Source organism: Ascaphus truei, chromosome 15 (genome assembly GCF_040206685.1).
Source record: "Ascaphus truei isolate aAscTru1 chromosome 15, aAscTru1.hap1, whole genome shotgun sequence".
Classification (NCBI taxonomy): domain Eukaryota; kingdom Metazoa; phylum Chordata; class Amphibia; order Anura; family Ascaphidae; genus Ascaphus; species Ascaphus truei.
The window spans coordinates 9,662,726-9,668,910 of record NC_134497.1 but is presented as its reverse complement, the minus strand read 5'-3'; the positions used below and the strand labels follow the sequence as shown (position 1 = coordinate 9,668,910).

Sequence of the window (6,185 nt, the reverse complement as noted above, 5' to 3'; positions counted from 1 at the left end):
TAAATGTATTTGTTGTCAGTGACCAAATGTGGAAGAAATGAGGCAGCAGGGGAGGGTTCATTAGAGAAGGAAGGAAGGAGGAAACGCAGCGAGTGGAGGGGGTGAGGTCAGAAATCTGATAGAAATCCGAGAAAAACAAGCGGAAAAAGGATCCTAAAATTAGTTTGTGGACGGGTAAAATATTCCCCACTGCCAGCAACCTGAGTGAAGCTGCAAAGGAGACGGGGACAGAAGGGAGGTGTAATCAGTGAGCAAGGTGCAGAGCTCACAGCAAAGTTCAGTGCTCACACCAGCAAACATTGAATGGGACTCTGTAATACCGTCTCTGACAGCCCATGCAACGCATTGCTCTGCATTCCTAGACACTGCTCTACATACCTATACGCATTGCTTGTCTACCTGGAAGAAAAGGGGTTCATCTTTGATGCCCATTCGTTTCTGCGGTAGCTGTGAGCTGCACCGCACTTAAACCTGTCGCACTCTTGTACATGTTGCAGTTTAGTGTCTTGAAGCTGAATTCAATCTTCAAATCACAGACTGGTGTGGGCTTGCAGATTTTCTTATTTTTGCCCAATCTTGCACAGCTCAGTCATTTGGAAATTCAGGCTTACGATAAAGCCTAGCTGGATATATAATGTACAGTGATTATGTTGCATGGTTCTCTATACTAAACATACAGAAGCCCACTGCTCAGCAAAGTGTGGCTTGAGTGGGTGCATGGTGCACCTAAGGGAAGGTTGGGAGTAACAAGAGTTCCCACCGGTGGGGTTGGTGAAGAAAAGTCCCTTAATCGGTGCACAGCCACTACAAGAGAGGGGCCACTATGGTTGCTATACAGGTAGTATGGGATCTACGTTCCCATCCAATAGACCTATATGATGATGGTCGCTGTGGAAATAGCAGCAGATGTGAGTGTAAGTTACAAAAGCAGTGGTACTGCAAGGTCCAGTGGGTGAATATAAAAATATACCTTTAATACGAACTTATTTAAAATAAAGGGGCGCAAAATACATAGGAATTACAACACATAATATAAAACAGTATTAAATAAGTAAGGTCATGTATCCTATCCGGTGGTCTGTCCTAGAGACAGACGCTCCACTGACATGTGGGTGTAATGTGAGCTTGCTAGCTCGGTGCTGTTTAGCAACCAACATATCCCAATAATGGGTGGTTACAACCCCACAGTTATAAAAGCTCATAGCAGATAGAGCTTAATAATATCCTTCTGGATGATCTGAATAATGGTCTCCCCAAAGGTAATCTGTCATAGGATACAAAGTGTGGATAGTGAAGCTCTTAGATATACCCTAATACCCATTGGTCAGAGAGGCGTGTCCATACCAGTGGTCAGATTAACACAGAAAAGGGACCCGCCCAAATTCCCCTATATGGAATGGTAAATGCCACACAGTAAGCAGAGCAAATATCCAAAGGGGTTAAGGCAAGCGACCAACCCCTTTAGATAACAAAGCCATGTATGCCTTCCTATACTCCCAAAATAAGGGTCCCTGTACTGCTACTGGGAACATGGTCCCATAGTGCAGCCCTATAGGCACAGAGACTCAGCAGGGAGGATGGGAGAATTCCCAAAGGGAAGCGATTCCTAGTCAATCAGGGAAAGGTGTAGCAAGATCCGTAGGCTAAGGAGAGATGAACATGGGGAGGACTGACAGCCATCAGAACCCCGAACAACACACTGTGGTAGAGGAGCAGCTGAGCCGCGAGTAGCGTTGGCGTGTGCTGTCCCTAGATGAACTCAGCGCCGACTGGTTACGTCAGTGCCAGGACCCCAACGTATGTAATGGTAGCACCTTTGCATTCGGTGTTAATTATGACATGCTGGTCAGTGATACATACTTTAATAAACCTGTATATCGGCTACTTATGAATACAGTTTGTACAGGTAACAAATGTAGCAGCCAAGACCTCAAATATTGCGCTCAACAATGTGTATTCAGAACTCACTCGCAGCTTGGTCCAATAAAAGGAATCTTAACCATCACGGGAATTGGAACTTTGCCGTACCCAGAAATCCTAGGGAAGTGTTGCAGACTCACACACATTCTAATTATGTTATTTACAGAAAATACTGTGTGCTATTGTTGCAGAGTAATCCTGAAAGGTTCTATTCCTATCCAGGAATTCTGTTTGTTTTTGGGTGATGTATGATGGGGGTGACCCTGCCCTGCTTGAGTGAGTCCTCTGCCACATTCCATGCTGGCACCTGCTGTCTGTCTCCTGGTATTTTTCTTGCCCTTCCTTGGCTGCAGCATCATTAAGTTGCTGAATTGGGAGAGATAGGATCAGGTTATCATTTCTGTTCTGGGTTAATATTTGACAGCTTAGAATCATGGAAAATAACTGTGACCGAGAGGGGTCTACGCTAGTCTCTCTCTGATGGACACATGGAGGAAGCCATTCAATGTAAGACGATCAATTCTTAAACACCCACAAGCTCACATACCTCCCCGTTACCAGCCACAAACCCACATTTGGTAATGTAGCTGTTCCCACGAGAAGGTTGGAGGAGAAGCATGGAAGAGGCTGCCTTGTGTTCCTGCATCTCAGGGGTTGGGTCTCTATACCTGTCCATATTTCCATATTCTGTATTATACCAGGCTGACGTTTACATAGGACAGACTATCTACATGTCAGTGCGTTTCTTTGACCAAAGCCTGAAGAAGGGCCAGGGCAAGTTTCTGTGAAGTAACACCGTAACCTTTTCTGTTCCAGAAGCGATTCATATCTATGCACCATCCCGACTCTAGCGTTCTGCTCGAGGATGTCTTCTCTCTACCCCTTTTGTATCTAAAGCCCTCTCCCACCTTAAACCCTTCTCACTGACTGCCCCACACCTCTGGAATGCCCTTCCCCTCAATACCCGACTAGCACCCTCTCTATCCACCTTTAAGACCCATCTTAAAACACACCTCTATAACGAAGCAGATGAGTAGCTCCGTGGCTGATACTGTACACCTCATACATAAAGCTTGGCCCCCTTCAGACTCACTTACCAGAACACCCTCCTACTGTCTCTGTATGTTCTTCCTACCTACCAATTAGATTGTAAGCTCTTTGGGGCAGGGACTCCTTTTCCTAAATGTTTCTTTTATGTCTGAAGCACTTATTCCCTTTATGTGTTATTTGTATTATTTGTTATTTATATGATTGGCACGTGTATTACTGCTGTGACACGCTATGTACATTAATGGCGCTATATAAATAAAGACACACATACATACATATCTTGTTACATACACAGGTTCAAAGAGAGAGTGTTCACTGCTATTCAGTTTGTCAGGGTTCTGCTCCATTAAGTTGTCTGCACTTTATCTCTGATGGGATCTGAGGCTTTAAATGATCACTGCAGGTCCAAGTGGAAACATATTTATCTTGCTACAAAAATATACACGGTGCATGTACAGCTCCTACTGCAGACAATTACACAGACCATAGCCAAAAAGTACATTAAATATACAAAATGTATCATACGTACTTCTAGGGGTTTGAGAGGGTGAGAAGTCATCTGGTAGTGTAGATGAGATATTAACCGTATCTTGGGGAGGAGGGGAGATGAAAGATGCATATCACCGATCTCTACAGGAGGAGGATGGAATGGTAGGCAGGAGGAGAACAGGGTGAGCGTTATGTGTGTGATATTGTATAAAGGAGAGAATGAAAGGTGTCCCTGGTATGTGTAGGAGGGAGTGAATGATGTGTCCATGGTGACTTTACAAGGAGGAGGTGAGAGGAATGCTGTTTTTTTAAGGAGGGAGTAAGAGGTACTTGTAGAAGGAAGTATGAGAGTTGTCTTCTTCTACACTTGTTTCAGTGGCATAAACACATCTCTCTGGGGGTTGGCCTTTGAAATCCACTTCTCGCCAGAGTCCCCTGGAACCTGGAAGTACAGCTGGTCATCAAAGCAGAACTCATCAGTGGGATGGACCAGGCAGGGGAGCTTAAGTAGCAGCCCTGTCATATAACCTCCAAAGAGTGACACCCCGAAGGTTACTCCTAGAGCTGTAGCCTGATGCAGTGCCTGGTCTGTAGAACTCCAGGTTCCTCTTTTCTCCAGACCCCCCGCAAGAGATTCCCCCAAATCCATGGTATCAATCTGTCTGGAGCCATAGGTATCAACTGGCCCAAACAATATGACCACAATGCTGCCCAGAGTGCCAATAATTCCTGGTAGCCCATGCAGGTTGTGGATGCCACACTGGTCTTGTACTTTCAACTTCTTTGCCAAGAATGGGGACAGGTACTGAAAGCCAAAGATGCAGGACAAGGAAGCCAGGCACCCCAGGCCAATGGCCCCCCCTGGGGTGATCATCAAATCCGCAGAAGCCCCAATGGCCACTCCTCCGGCCAAGGTCGCATTCTGCAGGTGCACCAGGCTAATCCGGCCTCTCTTGTCCAGCAGGCTGGAGAGAACGAAGGTGGTGAGAGTGCCAGAACTGAGGGCAAGGAATGTGTTGAGGATGGCACGATGCTGAGCATCTCCTATCCGGGCCATGACGGAATTGAAGCTTGGCCAGAATATCCAGAGGAAGAGAGTGCCTAGGAGGGACAACAGGTCAGAGTTGGGGGTTGGGGTTTCTTTTGCGTGCCCAGAACGGAGCCCGGGCCGGTACAAAATCTGGGAGACACCCAGCCCGAAGTAGCAGGAGAAAATGTGGATGGCCACAGTGCCCCCGACATCAATGATATGGAAATACTCATTGATGAGCCAGTCATTAAGCACAAAGAGTGGAATCTCCAGGAAGGACAGGAGCAGAAGCTGCACAGGGCTGGTCCTCCCCAGGACGGCCCCTGCTGAAATCAGAGAAGTGACCGCTGCAAACTCTGCATTCAGCACATTCTCCAGGCTCAAGTGGATCTTCCCATCCCGATAGTGGTAGAGGAAACCTTGCACCACCAAAGACCACTGGATGGAGAAGTTGGCTACCAAGAAGTTGAATGCCATGGCCCCGAAGCCGTAAAGCTTTAGAAATGAGAGCATAAGGCCAAGTCCCACAAACAGCATTAGGTGGACATCTTTAAAGAGGGAGAAGGTGGCGTAGAGGCGGTTATCTTCTGCGGCTGTTGTGTTTGAGAGGAAAGCAGCGTTGGACTGGTCATCGTAGCTCACAAACAGGATGAAGACGCCTAGAAGTGTCGCCTGCAGAAGGGCTAGGAGAACAGGGAGCTGGCAGCGCAGACTCGGAGTGAAGACAATGGACATTATGCATGGGGCAGAACCTAAGAAACACGACTGATCAGCTGTATGAAGGAGCTTTTATACCTCGCGCTTAACGAGCCACTGTTCTTGTAAAGAGGTTTCTCTCCCTGTGCGGTGAACTTTGTGCAGGAGTAATATACATTGATTAAATATTACCTTTTATTGCATGTTAAAGGCAGAGCTTACATCCACCAGGGGTCATTTAACGCTACACTGAACATTATGCACCAGCTGATATTCTTCTCGTACCGTATGTACAGACATGAACAGGCAAACCAGAGCAGCCCCGTGAGGGTCAGACTTAATTAGAGCTTGAAAGGGAATGATGTTGAAATAGATATAACCGAAGCGATAACGTCTCTTGTGGGCGGTGTTCAGTTTTAAATCAGCCTGGTATCTATCCCAACAAACAGCTTAGCTATTATAGTTTGAGATCAGTGCAAACCACTTCATCAGAACTTTACTACACAGGCACACAAACTATATCATTCAGCAGGAACCACCGAGCATAATTATCTGGTTCATGAACCCAGATGTCAGCACTGCCTGCTACACATTCTGCATACACTAAAAACAACATTATAGGATTCTTGGAAGTGGTCGCAGCTCAGAACTTTAACCCTTTGTTTATTGTGTTGAGTCTAGGACAGTGGTGTTCAACCTTTTTTTGGTTAAGTAACCCAAGAATTAGACTGTGAAATTCTGGGGAACACCAACCCTCGCCCCCCGTCTCTCGCCCCCGTCTCTCCCCCTTCACACTCTCCCCCTTACGCTCCCTTGCCCCTCACACTCTCTTTTACGCTCTCTCTCCCCCTCACCCTCTCTCCCTTACGCTTCCTCTCCCCCTCAAACTCTCTCACGCTCCCTCTCCCCCTCTCTGACAATACACACACACTCTCCACCTCTCACTTACACACACTTACTCTCACTCACTTACACACACACACACACACACACTCTTTAA

The 6,185-nt window shown here is 46.7% G+C and overlaps 1 pseudogene; it reads right to left on the bottom strand.

Annotated features, from left to right (window-relative positions):
• Positions 1 to 949: 949 nt before the first annotated feature.
• On the bottom strand, positions 950 to 5,332 carry LOC142466499 (ammonium transporter Rh type B-B pseudogene; annotated as a pseudogene).
• Between the last annotated feature and the right edge of the window lie 853 nt (positions 5,333 to 6,185).